This window comes from Monodon monoceros, unplaced genomic scaffold (genome assembly GCF_005190385.1).
Source record: "Monodon monoceros isolate NGI ecotype Baffin Bay Population unplaced genomic scaffold, NGI_Narwhal_1 Super_Scaffold_12, whole genome shotgun sequence".
Classification (NCBI taxonomy): domain Eukaryota; kingdom Metazoa; phylum Chordata; class Mammalia; order Artiodactyla; family Monodontidae; genus Monodon; species Monodon monoceros.
In genome coordinates, this window is record NW_021703768.1 from 103,753,898 (window position 1) to 103,776,293 (window position 22,396).

Below are 22,396 nucleotides of genomic sequence, written 5' to 3' on the forward strand. Positions count from 1 at the left end.
ATTAGTATATCTCCAGGGTAATTTGAATTTTCTAGAACGATTTCATTATCCAAAGTCCTCTCCTGACCTCCAATCCTAAGCCACCTTGAAAAGGTTTACTTCTCCGTGGGAAGGCACTGACTCTTCAGGGTTTCCAAGAACATTCTCACACATGACTTTTTTTTACGTCATTAGAATGCTATTTCTTTGTGTATTCATTTATTCATTCATTTGCTCACTCATGTATTCAGTAAACATTTATGAAGCATGCATTCCATTTCTGGCATCTTTCTGGGCCAGTGAGGAATGGTTTCTGCCTCCAGGGCCATCTCATCCTCATGTGGTGGTGAGTGTTGATATCTCTGTCTTTTTATTTAGATTCTTTTTGTTTCCAATCACTACTTTCTCTATTGTGTATTCTTGGTCAAAAGTGACAATATTTTTAAAAAATTGGTACAAGTGCCTGAAGACATGAAATATTGCCTTCTAAAGTTGGAGAGAGTCTCGAGCTCTAGCTGGCAGCCAAGCATACGAGCTCTGCGATCAGCGGCCACCATCGATGTCGCTTCGCTTCCTCTGGGCTCATCTGTGCCACTCGCTCGCCACACACTCTGCCGTCATAAGCCGCCACCATGGGAAAACTTGCAAAGGCTGGTAAAAATCAAGGTGACCCCAAGAAAATGGATCCTCCCCCAAAGGAGGTAGAAGAAGATAGTGAAGATGAGGAAATGTCAGAAGATGAAGAGGATGGTAGCAGTGGAGAAGAGGTTGTTATCCCTCAGAAAAAAGGCAGAAAGGCTACCGCAACCCCAGCAAAGAAGATGATGGTTTCCCCAACAAAAAAGGTTACAGTTGGCACACCGGCAAAGAAAGCAGTTGTCACCCTTGGCAAAAAGGCAGCCGCTACACCAGCCAGGAAGACAGTTACACCTGCCAAAGCAGTAGCAACACCTGGCAAAAAGGGAGCCACACCAGGCAAAGCATTGGTAGCAACCCCTGGTAAGAAGGGAGCAGCCACTCCAGCCAAGGGAGCAAAGAATGTCAAGAAGGAAGACAGTGATGAGGAAGATGAAGACGACAGTGAAGAGGAGGAGGAGGATGAATTCGAGCCAGCAGTGATGAAAGCCGCTGCTGCTCCTGCCTCAGATGACGAGGATGACGAGGATGAAGATGAGGATGAGGATGACGAAGATCACTCTGAAGAAGCAGCTATGGAGACTGCACCAGCCAAAGGAAAGAAAGCTCCAGCAAAAGCTGCTCTTGTGAAGGCAAAGAGCACTGCTGAAGATGAAGATGAAGAGGATGACGATGAGGATGAAGTCGAGGAGGAGGAAGAGGAAGAGGAGGAGGAAGAGGAGGAGGAAGAGGAGGAAGAACTTGTCAAAGAAGCACCTGGAAAACGAAAGAAGGAAATGGCCAAACAAGAAGCAGCTCCTGAAGCCAAGAAACAGAAAGTGGAAGCCACAGAACCAACTACATCTTTCAATCTCTTTGTTGGAAACCTGAACTTCAGTAAATCTGCTCCTGAATTGAAAATGGGTATCAGTGACATTTTTGCTAAAAATGGTCTTGCAGTTGTTGATGTCAGAATTGGTGTGTCTAGGAAGTTTGGCTATGTGGATTTTGAATCTGCTGAAGACCTGGAAAAAGCCTTGGAACTCACTGGTTTAAAAGGCTTTGGCAATGAAATTAAACTAGAAAAACCAAAGAGAAAAGACAGTAAGAAAGATTGAGATGCGAGAACACTTTTGGCTAAAAATCTGTCTTATAAAGTTACTTAGGAAGAATTAAAAGAAGTGTTTGAAGATGCTGTGGATATCAGATTAGTCAGCAGGGATGGAAAGAATAAAGGGATTGCTTACATTGAATTTAAGACAGAAGGTGATGCAGAGAAAACCTTGGAAGAAAAGCAGGGAACAGAGATAGATGGGTGATCCATTTCCCTGTACTATACCAGAGAGAAAGGTCAAAGTCAAGACTATAGAGGTGGAAAGAATAGCACTTGGAGTGGTGACTCAAGAACCCTGGTTTTAAGCAACCTCTCCTGTAGTGCAACGGAAGAAACTCTTCAGGAAGTATTTGAGAAGGCAACATTTATCAAAGTGCCCCAGAACCAAAATGGCAAATCTAAAGGGTATGCATTTATAGAATTTGCTTCATTTGAAGATGCTAAAGCAGCTTTAAATTCATGTAATAAAAGGGAAATTGAGGGCAGAGCCATCAGGCTGGAGTTGCAAGGACCCAGGGGATCACCTAATGCAAGAAGCCAGCCATCCAAAACTCTGTTTGTCAAAGGTCTATCTGAGGATACTACAGAAGAGACATTAAAGGAGTCGTTTGACGGCTCTATTCGTGCAAGGATAGTCACTGACCGGGAGACTGGATCCTCCAAGGGGTTTGGTTTTGTAGACTTCAACAGTGAGGAAGATGCCAAAGCTGCCAAGGAGGCCATGGAAGATGGTGAAATTGATGGAAACATAGTTACTTTGGACTGGGCCAAGCCTAAGTGTGAAGGTGGCTTCGGTGGCCGAGGTGGATTTGGTGGCAGAGGCCGGCGAGGCTTTGGAGGGTGAGGAGGCTTCCGAGGAGGCAGAGGAGGAGGAGGAGACCACAAGCCACAAGGAAAGAAGACGAAGTTTGAATAGTTTCTTCTACCCCTGTCTTTCCCTCTTCCATTTGAAAGAAAGGACTCTGAGGTTTTTCCTCTGTTACCTGCTCAATGACGGAGCCTTCTGAGGACATTCCAAGACAGTATACAGCCCTGTGGTCTACTTGGAAATCCGTATAGATAACATTTCAAGGGAGAGAACCCTGATGGTGTTGACTGGATATTCATATAAACTTTTTAAAGAGACGAGTGACAGATCTAACCCTTATCTGTAAGTTTTGAATTTATATTGTTTCCTCCCATGTACAAAACCATTTTTTTCCTACGGAGTTTTTTGGTTTTGGTTTTTTGTTTTTGTTTTTTTGCATTGGGGGGTTGTAAAGGAAAGCAGAATGTTTTATCATGATTTTTGCTTTAGCAACTTTGGGGCAAATTAAAAGTCCTAAACTCTGGTGCCAGACTTGTTAAAAAATACAATAAAATAAAGTTGGAGAGAATAATTTGAAAGTTGCTATTGATTTTTTGTTTCTAAAGATGAAAACATTAATTTCCATTAATAATAGGTTTTCTGTTGTTTTAGCAAAAATACCACCAACTGATTTTTCACTCATTGATTTAAAAAATATATATTGAATGACTATTATACGTCAAGAACTGTTCTGGATCTTTGGGATGCATTAGTGAATAAGAAAGGCAAGACCCCTGTCCCAGTGGAGATCACATTCTCAATGGGGGAGAGAGAGACAATGCTATAATAAATAAGTAAATTATGTGGTATGTTAGAAGATATTATTTGCCAAGGGAAGAAGGGTATTTATATGGGGGATGGGATGGGGAGCTATAGGGCATGTTGTAGACATGAATAAATAGCATATATTCCCCCACTGTTCTTGAACAAAACCTTTGAAATCACCATCACTCTGAAAGCAGAGATGAACCCTGAAGTGTCATTTTTAGTATTGCAAAGTGGGTGTATTTTCAGATTTAGAGACCATTTTCTTTTAAACTATGTATTTAAACTGGACTCACCCTAAAAATGATTGGTTATTTCTGGGAGATGTGTGTGAATCCTTGGCACTCAAGCAGGGAATATGAGTTCTTTACCTCATCCGAAGGAGAGACTGTGGGAAGGGTCCTGGATTGGCTTGGTAGAGCCCTGCTTGGACAGGATATCTCATCTGGTGTGATTCAGCATAGGAGATCCCAGAGCCTGAGAATGTGCGACTGTAGAAGACCTCTTGATGGAAATAAAGATTTGAGTTTCCTCTGAAAAGATTGTAAATGTTCACGTTGGTGAGGAAATGGGAAGGCCTCTTAAGGGGAGGTAGAAAGGCCACTTTTCTTTCAGGGGAGCATGTACTTAGGGGACTGCATTCTGAAGTTAAGGGACACCTTGTTTTACATGATGGTGATGTCTGGGCACAAATCTAAGTAATAGTAGAATTCTTCTTTAACATGATAATCTATTTCTAATCAAGAGCCAACGTAATACTGAAACTCTTGTGGCTTCTCTTTCAGGTGGAGTACAACCAGGCTGGTGATGATCACTACTCATTGTTATAGTCTGAAAATTCTGACCTACACAATAAGACATGAAATAAAAATAAATGGTGTAACTACCACAAAAGAGGACTGTTACCTAGAAATGTCAAAATAATTAGCTGAAAGAACTTCATAATTTGTAAGACTTGGCAAAGTGCCTGAATACAAGGTGAATATTCAAATATCTAGAGAGCTCCATTACACAGATATTATGTAGTTAGAAAATACAGTAATGAAAAAGAAGTTCCATTTATAATAAAAATTAAAAATGATAAATCTTCCCAGAATCACCTTTCTAAGAAATATGAGAAACTTTTATTGAGAAAGGGACAAAACTACTCTAAGAAATATAAAAGAATCATATGGGAAGCTAAACCCTAGTTCAGGATTGGAGTGAGCAGTGCTGCTAAATGATGTAAATATTTCAGCTCAACTTACATTAATGCATAGGCTTAATGCAACTACGTTTGGAAGGCTGCAGTATAAGACATGTTCCTTCTGTGGTGCCCAGAGCAGTGCAGGTGCAGAGTAAGAGCTGAATTCAGTGCAAATGAATTACGTTTCTAGGAGGAAGGAAATAAGTGAGGAAGTAGATGCATCTTGTATATTTCTACAGTTGTGCCTCTGCTCCCATTTTCCCTCAACCTGGAATGCCATCCCTCAGCCTCCTTAGCCATCTCAAACTTATAGTCCACTAAAGGCCCAACACGTCATTTCTGAACTACAAATTCCAGAGCACTTTGGAAATTTTTGGTTCAATGGTACTGAACTAAATGATACTGTGGGTATCATTCATCTAATATCTGTCACAGCTGGTTATCCTGTCTTACAGTACTTATCATATTATTAGTAAAAGCAAAACGTAATGTACAAGAAGGATTAAAACATGTGCAAGGAAGATATAACCAACTACAGGATAGTGCTTAAGAATGAGGAGGGAGAAGAAAGATTTGAAGTAACTGTGGGAAATGTCACTGTCTCTAAGTCAGGCTGTCTGTACATGGATAGATGTAAATACTCAGTGTATAGTTGTTGGTTATTAAACTATAATTGGCAAGATTGGTACTATGTATTTTCATTTGTAGGTGGATAATCACAAGCTTTTAATGTGAAAAACTTCCTTAAAATGTGGCCGAAGCAAAACAGATCCAATCATCAAATAGTTTAAACAGTCTATTGAAAATAAAGTCTGGAACAAAATGTGTGTTAAGAAGAGCTCCTAGCCAATAGATTAATCCCTTTCAAATGTCGATTAATATTGAGGGGACGAAGAATAAACATCATTCAAAATTTTCTGGAAAATCAAACTTTGATACGGAAAGTATATTATAGGGGTCAAATAATTTTATTTTTAGGAGATTATTCTTCTCTATTTTTCTCTTCATTTTTGTTGCTCAAGACAAAAAATTGAAGGCAGTATGACACTCAAGTTTCATGATTTTAGAATGACAAGACATGAGCATCCACCTTGGAAGATAATAGAAAGCTTCAGTTTATTCAGAGGCCAATGGTAATGATTGAGGAAGGAGTAAAGCCACTAAAGAGAAAAGAGACTATTTATTACTACAAAATGGAATCCCCAAGTTTATGTATCTTCCCTTCAAAGCATCAGGAGCTGACATTTACTGAGCACTTTTTGTGCACAAGAAACTGACAGCACAGGGTTAGGGTCCTTCCTAATATTATTACATATATATTTCATAACTACTCTGTGAGGTATTCCAATCCGCATTTTATGGAAAAGGACACTGGGACTTAAAGGAGTGGAGTATATATATTCTTAACTTAGAGACACTCACCAGATTTTAGAAATGTATTTATAAGGTTTTTTTGTTTTGTTTTGTCTTTTTTGTTTGTTTTTACTGAAAGCAAGTACATCTTTAACCATGTAGATTTATTACCTGTTTCATAGTGAACATAAGAGTTTCAGAATGGTAGCTTTCTTTGATTCCATAAGAATTCCATGCCAATCCCACGCTAGTTGCATTCCATAAAATGATAGCAGCAAGTCAGAAGGAAAAGGGCTGTAATATTCAATTGTCTGTAACCAATGTGTTAGAAGTCATTGTCTTTCATCCAGACGGTACAGTTGCATTTTTAGAATGACATCCATTACCACATTAGAGGCAAACCATAACAGTCCCTTATAGAATGTCTGTCTCAATTGTGGTTATTTAATGTCATTATACCAAATTTCAAAGTGTTCTTATGGTAAACAGACATAGTGAAATACTAGATGAATAAGAGCTCATTTTCAAGTTCTAAGAAGTCAACGCTTCATTTTCTATCTCTTTTCTTAAATTTATTTTTTATTTTTAAAAGTTTCCAGTGCCCTGGTCTTATAAATTGCAGAGTTTCCTCTCTAAAGGAAAGGCTTTCTTAAATTCTATTATTTATGTAGGTAAAAGTCAATCAGCTCCAGAACAAATTCTCCAGTTTTTTGACATAGCTCTGAAATGGCTAAGTTGTCATGCATATATATTTTTAATCAACTTATAGTAAAGAGGAAAAAAAAAAGATATGACTTTTCACACACATGTAAAGGCATGCTTATATTCCTCAGGTTAAAACCCTGTGTTAAGTTCTGGCTCAGGGCAAATTTAAACAGCTGAGTTATAAACCCAGAATAAAGAGGTCAGACTGGGGATGCTGACAGCCTCTTAACTGCAGTCATACCAGCAGGCATAACTTTCAAAATGCAGCAACTACAGGAGACAGGGACGTGTATCTTGGACCGAGTCCTAAGCAGTTAAGAGAGAGCTGGGGATTATTTTATTCCAAACTGTGGTTACATTTGCGGTTTCCAACTATTTGTTAGCTCCTTTTCTATAGGCATAGGACACAGTTATAATGATATGCAAACAAAATAAAAAGTAATTAGCAATATCTTTCATTGTTCTAATTTAACAATATTAAAACAACACAGTATTCCTTTGGAAGAAAGTGGTAGAAGACAAATGCTCTTAAACAGAAATTAAGTACCAATATGCTGGTATATTATTATCTACACAACTTGGCTAGATTACTTTCTGTATCCTGCCACTGGGAAGCCATGTACACAATGAGATAAAGAAATCGAGAAAGATGTCTGACGCTCCAGAACTGCTTTGACAGTTTTAAGAGCTGAAGGCAGAAGAAGTTCAAGTATATGAAGCCTTTTACACAGCAGGCAATTCAACACTTGTTGCTCAGAATTCAAAGAAGGTGAACAAATCAAAATACTGAGGTACTTCCTTGGAAGAGACATTCAGAAAAAGACAGAACTAATTTTAAATAATGGCAAATACTGAATCCAGTTTTGGTGTCAAAAACATGTCACTAACTTCAGCAAAAGAAAATAAAAAGGATGCACAAAGTAAGTGTAACAAGATCTTGAATAACTGTTGGATCTGGATCCTGGAAACATCTGGGTTTATTGTACTATAATTTCTATTTTTGTGTTTTGAAAGTTTTAATGATAAAAATTTAAAAAAGTTATCACTGCGAGAATGCTTGTTTGAAGGTCTCTTCACTTCATATGTGTTTGGGCACTTGTATTTATGCCTAGTTGAAGCAGAGCTATAACTACCTTCGACGAAATGTCCCCATTTTTTTTTTTTTTTTTTAGTGCACTTGAGTTTTACTACATTGCATACTACTTGCAGTGAGTGCTTTTGGGATCCCTTCTACAACTTGCAATACTTGGAGAGCACTGGGGTTTGCCCAGTTTTGGTGATGGTCTGTGCAAGGAAAACTGTGTAGTACAATTCCCATTGACCAACTGGGTCCCTTCTTGGAGTGGCAGAGCCACTTGTTGCTGTCAACACACTTTGAAAGGTTATTCCACAAACACTGAGTTACCTTGGATGTGAGCTAAGCAGAACAGTTAACACCACAGACAGATCTGAAGGAACCCGGGAGAGACGGAGACTTGGAGATGTCTTTATAAACTAGGAAAAGCTACTGAGACTCCTATTTCACTTGGTACAACCTCTGTTCTTAATCTTCTTAACTCAGAATGAATTATTTTAAAAGTCTGTAGTCATTTTACACTTTTTCCATTTTACACTGGTTGTCCAGCTCATATAAAATCAAATTTAAAGCCGGAGCAAGTTTCTTAACTCCCTCCTCTCCTGGACCATTGAGTAGGCAGCTGACCAAATACCAAGAATAATTTTTTTTCAGTTGTTCGACAGCTGCTTTGCACCTGACGGAGGGGCGCCTGTCCCTTCTGTATGTTGGCTTCTCTCCTTTCTGTCCGTAACGGACACAGCATCTTTATGTCCTGTCTCCCTGAGTCTCTCATACAGCTGCCTGTTTCACTGGTCCTACCGGCCCACTATGTTCCTGCCGAATTCTTCCTATTGACAGATTTCCCGGAATAAGAAGGCACCTCACCGTCTCCATTCTGTGTTCCTGAAGCCACGATCCTGTCTTCTAGATTGGAATCGCCCTTTGTACCCCCTTCACAACCCTGCCTGAAATCTCAGCAGATTTTGCCATACTCCTTATTACCTCCCCTCCCTGGGTTTAGTCCTCTTTCATTCCCAGCCTGCCCTCTGTGAGGTACTTTAACCTCCTGCCAGGGAGTAAACTCTGATAGAGCCCATCTAGCTATATAGTGTCCTATATAGAACAAACCAGTTTTTTAGAAATGGGATAGTCATGGTGTCTGACAGTAGCATATAAATATGTGTGTGTTAATTCCCATCCGCACCTGAAAAGTAGTCATATATCCTCTTCAGAAATTCCCAGGACAGGAGTGGTCAGCTGGCATTTAATCAGAAGGTCCACTTTATACAGGTTGTTACTGTAAGTGCTTCAGCTCTCTTGAGAACTGATTTATGGCAGAGATTTTGAAAAGATGCATAATGAAAATTAGGAATTGGCTATCTATGGTGAAATTAGGATTGTTAATTAGCAAAACAGATATCAGCAGTAAGCTCTCTTTGGTGATTTTAGTGGAATTTAAGATTTTGTAGAAGCACCTTCACATCCCTCCCTCTTTTCCCCACCCCAGGCATGAACAGAAATTAAAAACTCAATTGGTGGGCTTCCCTGGTGGTGCAGTGGTTGAGAATCTGCCTGTCAATGCAAGGGACACGGGTTCGAGCCCTGGTCTGGGAAGATCCCACATGCTGCAGAGCAACTGGGCCCGTGAGCCACAACTACTGAGCCTGCGCGTCTGGAGTCTGTGCTCTGCAACAAGAGAGGCCGCAACAGTGAGAGGCCCGCGCACAGTGATGAAGAGTGGCCCCCACTCACCGCAACTAGAGAAAGCCCTCGCACAGAAACGAAGACCCAACACAGCCAAAAATAAATAAATTTATTTAAAAAAACTCAATTGGTCACACACAGGCTTGATCTTCAATTAATCCTCTGTCCCACTACTGATTTAGAGGATTTTTGATATGTGAAATCTAATATATCAGCATCAGCATCCTGTAACTAAAATTATCACATTTGCTAAACATGAAGCTTTCATGAAGTTTTGTTTGTTTTGTTTTGTTTTGACTACCAAAAAGAACATAGAGAGTGGACTTTATTAAAGTTGCTTAACTTCTTTTGTGCCTACTTGCTAATAAATCTAAGTGTAGGAGAATTCAGTCAGAGACTTAGAGACTTACTTTCATTATAACAGAGGGGATGAGAGAAGCAGGGTAAACTTTTCTTATCCCCTGTACAGCTACTGATATCTATCAAATTGGCTTATGCCACTTTATAACAGGGTGAAACATACCTATTTAATATATTTCCATAATTGTATGTCTACTTACCTACCTGTCTACTAAACCAAGTTTCTTGATTTCCAAAACCCTGCTTGTTCAGGAGTTGGCAAACATAATCTAGCCCACTGACTGTTTTGTGAATAAAGTTTTATCGGAACACAGCCATGCTCATTTCACTAACATTATCTATGGCTGCTTTCATGCTATCATGGCAGAGTCGAGTAGTTGAGCAGTAGAAACTGCATGGCCTGCAAAGCCAAAAATATATATAGTATCTGGCCCTTGACATGATTATGTATGAATATTTACATGCCAATATTTAACTTTCTTGCTATTGATAACTTTATCTCAAAAGATCAGAAATTCTCAATACAGGAGAAAGCAATAAAGGAAGATGCCATGGTCAGGTGTTAAAGGCTTGTCTGAAACACAGAGATAGGATCTCTAAGTAGATGTATTTATACACAAACATACACATCAGAGTGAAGCAAGTAGAAGGTCTGATTTCCCTCTGGACCGACTCCCTCATTCTTTTGACTTCATTGTGAGTTGATTTTTAAGTTAGGTCTCTAAAGCCACTCATGGGTCTTTCTTTGTGAAGATCCAGGAGGAGTTAAGACATTTGCTTGTCAATAATAAAGAAGGGAAAAGGCCATCCATCCTCTTGAGATTGGGAATTGAAGCTGAAGGCTGAGTTGCTCTGACCGCCTGCAGGAGGCCACCAATTGTTGCTCATGGAGTGTACCTATGGAAGGCTCTCTCCCACGAACTTGTTGTATACAGACCATTCCCCCACCTGCAAATTGCTCAGACATGCTGAGTAATACTTTTAATATATCTGTTGCGTTCTCCGGGATTTATTTCTTTTTTGATCTGAGTGACAACTGACCTGACAATACCTCTTTAGCTTTGTAATTCAAATTGAGCAACCAAGTAAACTATACCCATGCATCTACCTCCTGCCTCTAATTAAGTCCTCATGGCTGTAGAAGATGTCTATAGCTAAAATTACTATGTGACACTGAGGAGTAAAGAAGGATCCAGGATGAACATGACCTTTGTATTGGAGAAGTAAATTTAATTCTTGATTTGCCACTGATTCAGAGAGTAAGGGTCAACATCACCCCTTGGCAGAGCATAGGTGCCTTCAGGGTTGACTTCATATTATTATTCCTCTATTTCTATGCTTTGGCCTCAGAGAGGAAGAAATCCTGCAACTGTGCTCCTCCCATAATACGGTCTCTCTCTCTCTCACACACACACACACACACACACACACACACTTCCTATAAATATAAACACAAGTATGAATGGGACATTTAAATTCATTCATTCATTCCATGCCGGGCATGGTGCTAAACATATATATTTATAGCAATGATTCTGAAACATATGGTCCCTTGGAGCTTACAGTCTAAAAGACTCAGCTCTCAGGAAAATGAAGGGTAAGATTTTGAGCTCACCTTGATTTTTTTCTTCTCTTAAAGTAATAAACTTAGGAGAAGGAAAAAACCAATGCTGTGTCCATATTTCTACTAGAGTTTCAGAATGTAAGTATTTCCTGGGTTTTAAAACTCTTAAATATTGAATTAAAAATGATTGTGGTTAGGTTTTTCTTCCAATATTAACACTATTTTGATTTATTTTTACATGTGTTCATTTCATTAAGTGAACATTCACAAATTTATTTTAGGAGCTCCTCAAGAGCCTCACTGCTATATTCTAGAAATCATTATATAACAATATGTAATAATTTGTTTCAGAAAAACAGACTGGCAACAATATTGACATTTATTTATGCATCATTTTGTAAATAAGTGTTGAATGGTTACTGTGTGCCAAGCTGTGTGCTGGGGCAGATATAAAGGAGGGTTCAACATGAGCAGAAGGCTGTCATTAACTAACCATGACTAGAATGAGTCTATTAGACGGAAACCAAGAAGAACAAGGAAATCCCGTTCATAGTAATGGAGACTGGCTGATAGAACCTAAGACTGAATTCCTGAGGCAGGGAGTAATCAATATACAATGATGTGAAGTGGAATGGGCATCAAATAAGAAAGAGTGTGAAATGTCTGAAGTGAACAATTCAGTGCATGACTTGTTTGAATTCTGCAGGTGATAGGTGGAAGGTATGCCAATTGATTTCAACCAACCATGATAGACCATGAAATAGGAAAAAAATTTAAGCCGGCAACGTTAAACAGATCCCGTGTGCCTCACCTTCGGCTGGGCAGGCAGTTAATTTATCTTTAGAATTCAAAAAAGAACTTTGGGCATTTGTGTAGCATCACTTAGGTTACTCATTACTAAAGAAAACTGTAAAATTCTGTGAAAGAGAATTTTCAGAAGAAGATAAAATTATGACTGTCCTACAGACATAAAATGAACATGTGTTAAAAATTATTCCTATTTATTAATTAATAAGGGAACCAGGCAGATGTTACAACTGACTCAAAAGAGAAACTTAAGAACAGATACATTTATAAATCAGGAATAATGCAATATACATGCAAATGGAAAGCAAAACTTTTTGGAGGTATGGAGAAGAAAGTCAGTTGTTTTCTACAGGACAGCATTTGCATGTCTATAGATAAGAATTATTTTTCTTTGCTGTAAGCTATTCGCAATTTACAATTAGTTGTAAAATTGCTTCAGTGGAACCAAAATCAGATAACGCTGAGGGTCTAAACAATGCATAGTTTTTCACTGAAGCACAAATTGCTTCCTACAGTTCTAAACATGGAACCAAGTACTTTTTTTCCCCCAATGGGTAAGGATCATTCAAAGCAAAGTTAATAGTCCATTCATGGAGTGAAAAAATTTCCACAAATTTAAAAGTGTGTTTTAAATGATTATCTAATGCAGAGCATGGAACATAAATGCTCAGAAACGTTTGTTGAATATTCATTGCTATAGGAATACTGTCATTATGTAAAATGTTCAGTTAAAAACAGTAGATACAATGGAATCCTATATAGCAATAAAAGATATGTATTGCTTAATAAAGCAATAAGAAAATAAAAACAGCTATAACAGCAGAGTCCTGTAGAGCAATAAAAATAACTAAATCAACCTTACACAAAAACATGGCTAATCTCACAAAATCACTGAGCAAAAAAAGTCAGGTACATAAAGAGTACATATTGTATGATTCTAATTATATCGAACAAAGACACACAAGTAATTCAGGATCATATAAGTTACTTTGTGGATTAGCCTTGGAGGGGAGGTAACTGGGAGTGGGCACGAGGGGGGCTTCTGGAATACTGGATATTTCTTGAAATGGGTGATGGCTACTTGGGTATTTTTACTTTGAATTGTGCACCTTTTTGTACATACGTTAATACTTAAAATTACCTCTGAAAAGAGTATCTAGGTAAATTTCTGTTTACTTAAAGATATATGTGTATCAATATGAGTTAAAAAGCAATGTGTTAATAATCATCTCTGGACAGTGGGATTATGGGTAATTTTTACTTTTGTCTTTGTGCCTTAATTTAGGCAGCTTTATTTTTCTACACAGTAAATCTGTATTTTTTTGTCTTAAGCAAAACACAATAAAGTTATCTTTTAAAAGTATCAGTTAATTATGAAATTAAATACTGCAACTATTACACATAATAAATACCTCAATTGTATTAGTCAGTGTTCTCCAGAAAAACAGAACCAATACATTTATTATAAGAAACTGTCTACATGATTATGGAGGATGAGATGTTCCACAGTTCGCTGTCTGCAAGCTGGAGACCCAGGGAAGCAGGTGGTATAGTTCCAGCCCACCTGTGAAAGCCTGAGGACCAGGAAAGCTGATGGTTTAATTCCCAGACCGAGGACAGAGAAGACTGAAGTCCCAGCTTAAACAGCCAAGCAGAGAGTGAATTCTCCCTTCCTCCACCTTTTTGCTCTATTCTGGCTCTTGAAGGATTGGAAGATGCCCACCCACACTGGTGAGGGGGATCCTTACTCAGTCTACTGATTCAAATCCTAATCTCTTCCAGAAATACCCTCCCAGACACACCCAGAATAATGTCTAGCCAAATATCTGGGCATCCTGTGACACAGTCAAGTTGACACCTAAAATTAATCATACCAATCTTGTTGAATTTACTTAATTCATTCAAATGAATTCCAATAAGTGTCTAGAAAAAGTACAAAAGAACCTTAGCTTCTCTATCACAGGTAAGCTCATGGTGTTCTCCATTTTAAGTAAAGGTGATTAATGTTCATCCTGTAATAACAATGACTTCACAGAATCATGTCACCTGGAAACTAACCCTTGGCACAGTTCTTGAGAATTCACAGTTTATAAAGTATGCCTATTATTTCCCTCCAGTCACCCTGAGGAAAGCAAACTGCCTGTTTGTTTTCTTTTTTCCAAATGTCCAGTCCTGAATGGCACAAAGGTAAGATTCTTGAGTGACTGTAAAAATACCAACGCTTGGCATCATCATTTCCGCTGTGGCCATGGAGCCACTCAGACCCTGCCACCTCATTCATTTGTTCCTGGGTGAAGGGTGAGGTGAATTTGCCAATCGGGGTGGAGAGGTAATTAATGATGTGAAGTAGACCCTGCAATCTTTGTCCGCTTCTAAACAACCAGCTGTCTAGATCTGGGCGCAGGAGGCACGTCCAGAGTCAGCCAGTGTGCTGGGTAACAGTGCACTTGTCATTTCAATGTTATCTTGGCAGTTTTCCATTTCAGGCCTTCATAAAACAGAAAATGTTGAAAAATACTATAATTTATAAGAAGCATTTAACATACTTTACTTACAAAACATTTGGCTGAAAGAAATATACTTATGTCTACAACTATAAAGAAAATCTGTGACTCTACATTTATTAGAGTAAGACGTAAAAGAGAAGTATTCTCATATATTTCCTCAAAAGCAAGTAGTTTCAGGTAAGCCAGTTTAGTTGTTTAACATATTTAACATCTGTTACTCGTTCTTGGGGATATGGTGATTAATACGCAACGTTTGCTCTAACACTTAACACTTTTGTTAAAAGTCAAAGACGCTTCTGAGAATTTTATGAAAGCTATAGAACTTCTCAGAAAAACATTTATATAAAATTTTTAAAAATGCATGTCATTTGTGTAATTTTCAAATTATCTTTACCATGATAATGATAACGAGGGATGAGAAAATAACAGTAATACACAAGTTACTGGGTAAGTGACTTACAAATATTTTTTCAAACCTTAAATATTCCTATCAGGTTGTATGATTATACCCATGTTACAGATCAGCAGACTGAGGTTTAGGGAGGTGATGCTGTTAACTCAGGGTCACTTGACAGTGAATGTGGAACCGTCAAGCCCAGGTTGTGGTTAATCACTCTGAACAGGCATGAGTTTGGTGTTTTTAAATAAGCAAAAAACATGCAATGAAATAAAATCCTAAATGGTTTGCATATGTATATACCTAAGCTCTCAATTTGCTGTTTTGTTATTATTTCCATGAAATAACTATTTAAAAAGACTTTTTACTTCTCACAGTTGTAGTGTGAAAATGAAAAAAGTGAAAAGGAAGGAAGATGCATGTTTCTTCCTTTGGTAAAAAATAATTACATAGCTCACAGAGGAAGCATCTACAAAATACAAGGAAAATAGACTGCAAGGCCCTGATTGCATAAAACAGGACCCAGACTCTGTCCTTTCTTAGTTTATGATGTCATGCAATCCCTTGCCTCATCTCTCTGGAATTCATAGTTACCCATCATTTATAGAGTAGTCACATAATTTCCCTCAAGCTATCTAGAGGAGCTACAAAAAATAAAACAATGATTTTATGTCATTGCTTTGCTAATGCCCTGGGAGCTATTCAGCCCACCCACGTTCTATCAAGATGCCATTATGGGAAGAACAAGCTCTTTGTAACATAAGGCAATATAATTTCAAGAATGTGGTGTTGTGAGCGCCTGTAATCATTATGAAAATATCTATTCAAGTAATCCACAGCCATCTCATGATTCATCTCCTTCATCTAATTCTGCATTGGATCATTTGAACGTAAAATTATCAAAAGAAAGCCTTTTGTAAATGGAGATTTAGGGTCTGGTTCATGTAAGAACTTGATCCTCTGCACCTCTCAATTCCATGCCCTAAAGTGAGGCCAGAGCAACTAGATCATGCTATGGCCAAATTGCTTACTATTATTTAACACCTTCTTAATAATTAATATTATTAATTTATATTCATAAAATACCTCTTTGCTCTATCAAGGATTTTCAATAGCCGACTTTGATTTATGCCCAGAAACATGTGCCAGTTATGACAGACACTATTGGTTGCCTTCCAATTATTCCTCCTTCTTTCCCTTTATACTTGACTCTTGATTCCTCCAGGAAGCCACCTTCCTAAGAAGGGCATTAGGGGAAGCTGGACGCATTTATTTTCCTGTAGTGTCCTGATTAATCTAAGCCCCTTAAGGTGGTCCTATTCCATGAGCACAGAATGCAGTTCTTGTCAAGGAGAAATGCAGGTCAGTTTTCTGGGGGCACTTCTAGGAAAAGATATAGTGGCACTGCATCTTGAGGTGTCTGTGTGTTGCCTGGTACTGCTACAGCTGTCCTCAGGACCACAAGGGGAGCCAGCCTGAACACAATCTGATACAGTAGGGATGGGAGAACAGAGGGATGAGAAGAAATCCAGGCCTTTGATCACAGAATTAACTAACCTTGGAATTACTGTACCTTCCTGTTCCACATTATTCAAGATAATACATTTTCCTTATTGTTTAAACCATTTTCAATTCTATTTCAGTTATTTGCTGCTGAAGGTGTCTATACTGATAAACCAATTTATGGAGCATATTATCCTTGAAATTAATTAAAATTATCAGAGTAGTGCTATGCCAGGGGGGGTCTCATTTTAGCTGCAATGTTAATGGACAGTGTGACTAAGTAAATTATTTAACTTCTCTTGGCTTCAATTCCCTCATCTGTATAATGATGGCATTGGGCTGGATCATCTCTAAAGACATTCCAAGTTTAAAATACTAGGGCCATTTAATTCCATGCCACATGAAACATAATGATGTATATCCATTGAACAGTGAGATTATACATGTGTAACCTAATAACCACATAATGCAGTGACACATATGTAACATAATGACCACATATATACTTTTATAATAATTTAATATCACACCAATTACATACTCTGATTTACCTATAATGAGTATCTGGTCATTACCATGGTGGAGTTAGTTGAAAATTACAGCTCTTTAAATGGTACTTTTGCAAGAAATAATTGATTCCTCATAATATTTCTCATTTGGGGGAAAAATAAAAATAATACTGTTTAAAATTTCACATGGCATATTTAAATACATAAATATGGACATGGGCAAGTATTTAAAATTAAAAGTTATCTGTTAAGATGATAAGAAGTGAGATCACCAATTTTTTTCTCTCTAGAAGTATACACACCTGCATATCCTCCATCTTTGTTGCTATTATAGACAAATTTCATAACTTGTGTGACTTAGGCATGCAAAAATGTAATAGAAAAATTTCACTATAGTTGCACTTAAATTAGCTTTTGGCCCCACAGGCACCAATAAAAACATAAGTAAACCAAGGTGTAGTATGCCACGTTCAGATTTTTGTTAGTTCCTTTGGGTAAATGCTAGTCAATTCAAGATACTCTCACTTACACCTTTCCTTCCCTTCTCTTTAGGCCCAGGATGGCTATATTGCACCATGGAAGAGATATATGGTTCTAGTCATTAGGATCCAATTGCAGTGGTTTCCAATGATATATAAATATTCCTTTGCTCTTAGGTTATTGGCATTTATCTCTGTGGCACCTACAGCTGATCTGTTCCGGGCTACCATTCTTCTTCAGTCACACAATTCCTTTGGTGTCCTCCTTGTCTTAACTATAATTTTTTTTTTGATTCCAAAGTCTACCAACTACTCACCTACTTCCTTGTCCCTCTTGGGGACACAGGAAAAGATGAGACACTCTTCCACTTCCACTATGTGGGTGAACAACTCAGGTTGAGTGGCTATCACAGCCCTTCTCTGTTTCTTTCTTGCTGATATCTCTATGTCTATCCCTGTATCTGCATCTATATATGATATCTGCTCTATTACCTTCTTTTAAAAAAAATATTTATTTATTTTTATTTTTGGCTGTGTTGGGTCTTCGTTGCTGTGCATGGGCTTCCTCTAGTTGCAGTGAGCGGCGGCTACTTTCCGTTGCGGTACGTGCGCTTCTCATTGCAGTGGCTTCTCTTGTTGCAGAGCAGGGGCTCTAGGCACGTGGGCTTCAGTAGTTGTGGCATGTGGGCTCAGCAGTTGTAGCTTGCAGGCTCTACAGCGCAGGCTCAGTAGTTGTGGCGCACGGGCTTAGTTGCTCCGCGGCATGTGGGACCTTCCCGGACAGGGCTCGAACCTGTGTCCCCTACATTGGCAGGCGGATTCTTAACCACTGTGCCACTAGGGAAGCCCTGCTCTATTACTTGCATGTTTTGTGTTGTTGGAAACATCCACAAGCTACTCTATTAAGGCCAGCATGATTGCTGAAATGAAGGCTTTTATGTGAGTCTCACTACCATCTTGAGCCTCACCCAGGAAGGAGCAAGACACAAGTCCATTCTCTGGTGGCCAAACACAAACTTCTTTGGGTTCTTTATCAAACCCTCTGCCCTGGGGCTCCAGTTTGGGGAGGGAGCAGCAGAGCTCTGGGCTCTCCAGCTTCTGACCTCTGGGCATGTCCTTCTGATTCTCCCCTTCACGGAGGGCTGAATGTTTATATCCTTTTGGGTTAGAAAACTGTCCTTATGTTGTCTCACATTCCTTCAGGTTAGTTATAGCCTGAACTCTGTGCTGAGTCCCTAAGGTGCCTAATCTTGATGTGCAAAGCCACGTGTTGAGATAAAAAATATCTTAGTAAGTTTGGTCTTTGATACTCGAGGCCACTGCCTCTACTGCGAGCTCAAAAAACAAGAAGCCAGAAAAGGAGAAAAATGCCAAAAAGAAACATGGTGGCAATTATTTCAGAATTTCACCCTGATATACTCTAAAAATAAGCAGCCTGATTCTCCTTTTTTTCATTGAGATTGTGCATGTGTGTGCTTGTTTTCTTTGTAAGTATGCCAGCATTCTAAAGTTGACTACTCTAGCCCTCCCTTTCTCTCTCTCCAGTCACTGTAACCTTCTGCCTCCGTAGTGTCTGCCAGGGCCACAGCCTTCTCTGTCTTCTCACTGCCAAAATTTATTCCAGACTTGTACTGCTTTTTCTCTTTGATGATTGCAAAGGTCTACCGACTGGTTTCTACATTTCTTTTTTTGTCCTATTATAGTCCACCTCACGTAACGATTGTCTATTCATTTATTCAAACAGCATTTACTGAGTGCCAACAGGGTGCCCTGTGCTGGGCTAGATGTTGGCGATCCCATTGAGAAAGTGACAAAGAGCTTCTCCTTAGAGACCCTGCAGTCCTTTAAGAGGAACAGACTGAATGCTAAAGGATTAAAAGAGTATGGCAAGAGTTATGATGGCGGAAGTACAGGGAGCTGGGTGAACCCAGCAGAGTCATCTAATCTAGTCAGGGAGGCCAGGTAACACTTTCTACAGGCAGTGATTTTTAAACATAATCACTAAAGGATGCAGAGGATTTAGGTAGAAAGTATTGTATATTCTTGGCAGGAAAATTGTTTGTGAAAAGGACCAGAAATGAGGGGACATGTATAAAAGAAATTCCATTTGGCCAGAGCCTAGAGCTCAAGTGTCTGGGGGGTGGGACAAGGCAAAATGAGTCTGGAGAGAGAGCCGGGGGGAAGATGTCAAGGGCCATACTGAGAAATCTGGATGTCATCCTAAGGGCAATGGAAAGGATTAGAGGGACTTTTAGTAGGGGAATAATCAGTTTGAATCAGTTTTTGGGTTTAGATACATTTAGGTAGGTGGTAGGTTAGGAAAAACTGGATACAAGGCCTATTAAAAAGCTGAGGCTATTTATTTCCCAAGTGAGAAATAATGATTAACTGGATTAGGGTATAGCAGTGGGAACAGAGAGACATGAAGAGATCTGAGGCATTGGTCAGTGCTAAGTGAATGGATAAGGGGACAAGGCTGAGCTAGAATCAGGATGATTCTTGGGTGTCTAAGCTGGGCAACCTTGCGCTTGGTGAGCATCATTCTCTGAGACAGTGAACCTGGAAAGACTGGGATACTATTAAGATGGCCTTTAGATACCACGAACGCCGGAATCTTGTCCAAACAGAGTCACAAACATGGCCCCTTAAGACCCAGTGGACATGTTTAAAAAGAAAAGAAAGAAGAGCAAGCTATACAACAGTTATTAGCAGGGCTTCGGCCCCAAAGGACAGAGCGAAAGTTGAAAGATAGGCTGGACCATGTAGGAGTCTTATATCCTTAGGCAAAAAGTCTTGGTCTTGCTGCCTCTATTCCTGCTAAAGCTGAAACCTTTCTCATATTTCACTAGTGTCTGTATTCTTGCAGTATCCCCTCATCACAGATTATAAGCTCCTGGGGGACTGCTGATTGGTTCAACATTTCATTCACACAGCAAATATTATCGAGTGCTCATTGCACGTGTGGTACTCTGCGAGATGGTGATATTACAAGGAGTGTACGGCCTGGTGGGGGAAACTGACAAGGATCTAGGAAAACATGAAGGGAAATAAGTGTTCTAACACAGGGTGAAATCACCTGGGCTCTTACCCTTAGCAGATTGTTTTCATATATTGGGCAAGGTAGTGTGCTAAAGAAAGTATGTGCTGTAACCATGAAGGAATAAGACTTTTTCCTCTGAGTTACATTAAAAACAAACAAAAACCTCAGTCCTCTTACTGTGATAGACCATACCAGTGACAGCTACTCTAGTCATATTTTACAAAGAAATAAAAAGATTTATCCAGGTTTAATATTTAGATGTCTAACGATAGGCTCTTTATTATTTTTGATGCCTGCATAGAAATTAATTTTAATATTTAAAATTAATTTAATAAAGTAAATTAGTTTTATTGCTTTCCATTTTTAGGAAAAGTAGCAAATCACAACCAATTTAACTATATGTGGTCTTAGTAGAAAAGGAGCAAACTTCCAGATTTTGTACTAGGATCAGTAGAGATGATTCCTTTAAAAAATACGACATAGCCTTTTCAACAAATGGTGCTGAAGCAAGTAGACATTCATGGGCAAAACAATAAACATTGACTAAATCTCACATTTTGTAAAAAGTTAACTCAAAATGGACCATAAACTGAAATGTGAAAAGTAAAACTATAAAACTTTAAAAATAAAAAGAAAATATTCAGACTCTAGGGCTAGGTAAAGAGTTCTTAGACGTGACAGCCAAATCACAATTCATAAAAGGAAAAAGTGATAAATTGGACTTCATCAAGATTAAAAATTTTGCTCTGCAAAAGTCCTTTTCAGGAAGATGTGAAGACAAGCAACTGACTGGGGGGAAATACTTGCAAACCACACGCCTGACGGAAGATTGGTATCTAGGAAATATAAAAAAAACTCTCAAAACTCAATGGCAAAACCCCTAAAATAGTCCAATTAGAAAATGGGCAAAAGACGTGAACCAACATTTGACTTAAGAGAATAAATAGATAGCAAATAAGCACATGAAAAGATTTTCAATGTAATTAGCCATTAGGGAAACAAATTTAAACTCACCAATCAGAGTGGCTACAATAAAAAAAAGTAGTGAGAACACCAAATACTGTCAAGAATGTGAAGAAACAAGATCATAAATACATTGCTGGTTGGAATGTAAAATGGGGTAGCCACTCTGAGACACGTTTTGCTAGTTTCTTGTAAAACAAAATCTACAACTATCATGCAACCCAGCAATTACACTCCTGAGAATTGTCCTCGGGAAAATGAAAATTTATATTCACACAAAAATATGGACATGATGTTCCTAGAAGCTTTATTTGTAATAGCAAAATTTGTAAGCAACCCAGTTGTCCTTCAGGTGAAAAGTTAAACAAACTCTGGTAGTTGATACCATGGGATATATATAACTAAGCAATAAAAAGGAAATGAACTACTGATACACTCAACAATTTAAACAAATCTCCAGAGTTATGCTGCATGAGAAAAGCGGATCTCAAAAGGCTAAATACTGTAGGACTTCATTTACATAACATTCATGAAATTACAAATTTATTTAAACAGAGAAGAGATTAGTGGTTGCCAGGAGTCAGGGAGTGAGAGAGGACAGGAGGGTGTACATGTAGCTACAAAAGGGTACCACAAGGGAATCTTGTGGTGATGGGACTGTTCTTCATCTGGATTGAGTTAATACCAGTATCTTAGTTGTGCTATTGTATTATTATTTTGCAACATATTTATATCGGGGGAAACTAGGGAAAAGGTACCTAGAATCTCTCTGTATTATTTCTTATAACTTTGTGTAAATCTGCAATTATAACAAATAAAAAGTTCAATTAAAAATACCATTTAGGGCTTCCCTGGTGGCGCAGTGGTTGAGAATCTGCCTGCCAGTGCAGGGGACACGGGTTCAAGCCCTGGTTTGGGAAGATCCCACATGCCGTGGAGCAA

General features: G+C 38.6%; 1 protein-coding gene and 1 pseudogene across 9 annotated transcripts in view; one reads left to right on the plus strand and one right to left on the minus strand.

Moving 5' to 3' along the window:
- ZNF608 (zinc finger protein 608) overlaps window positions 1-22,396 on the minus strand; it is a 744,094-nt gene that overhangs the window by 412,170 nt on the left and 309,528 nt on the right. The window lies entirely within an intron of this gene.
- LOC114891777 lies at window positions 485-2,624 on the plus strand (annotated as a pseudogene). The gene has a single exon (XR_003792601.1). The product of XR_003792601.1 is annotated as a nucleolin pseudogene (transcript).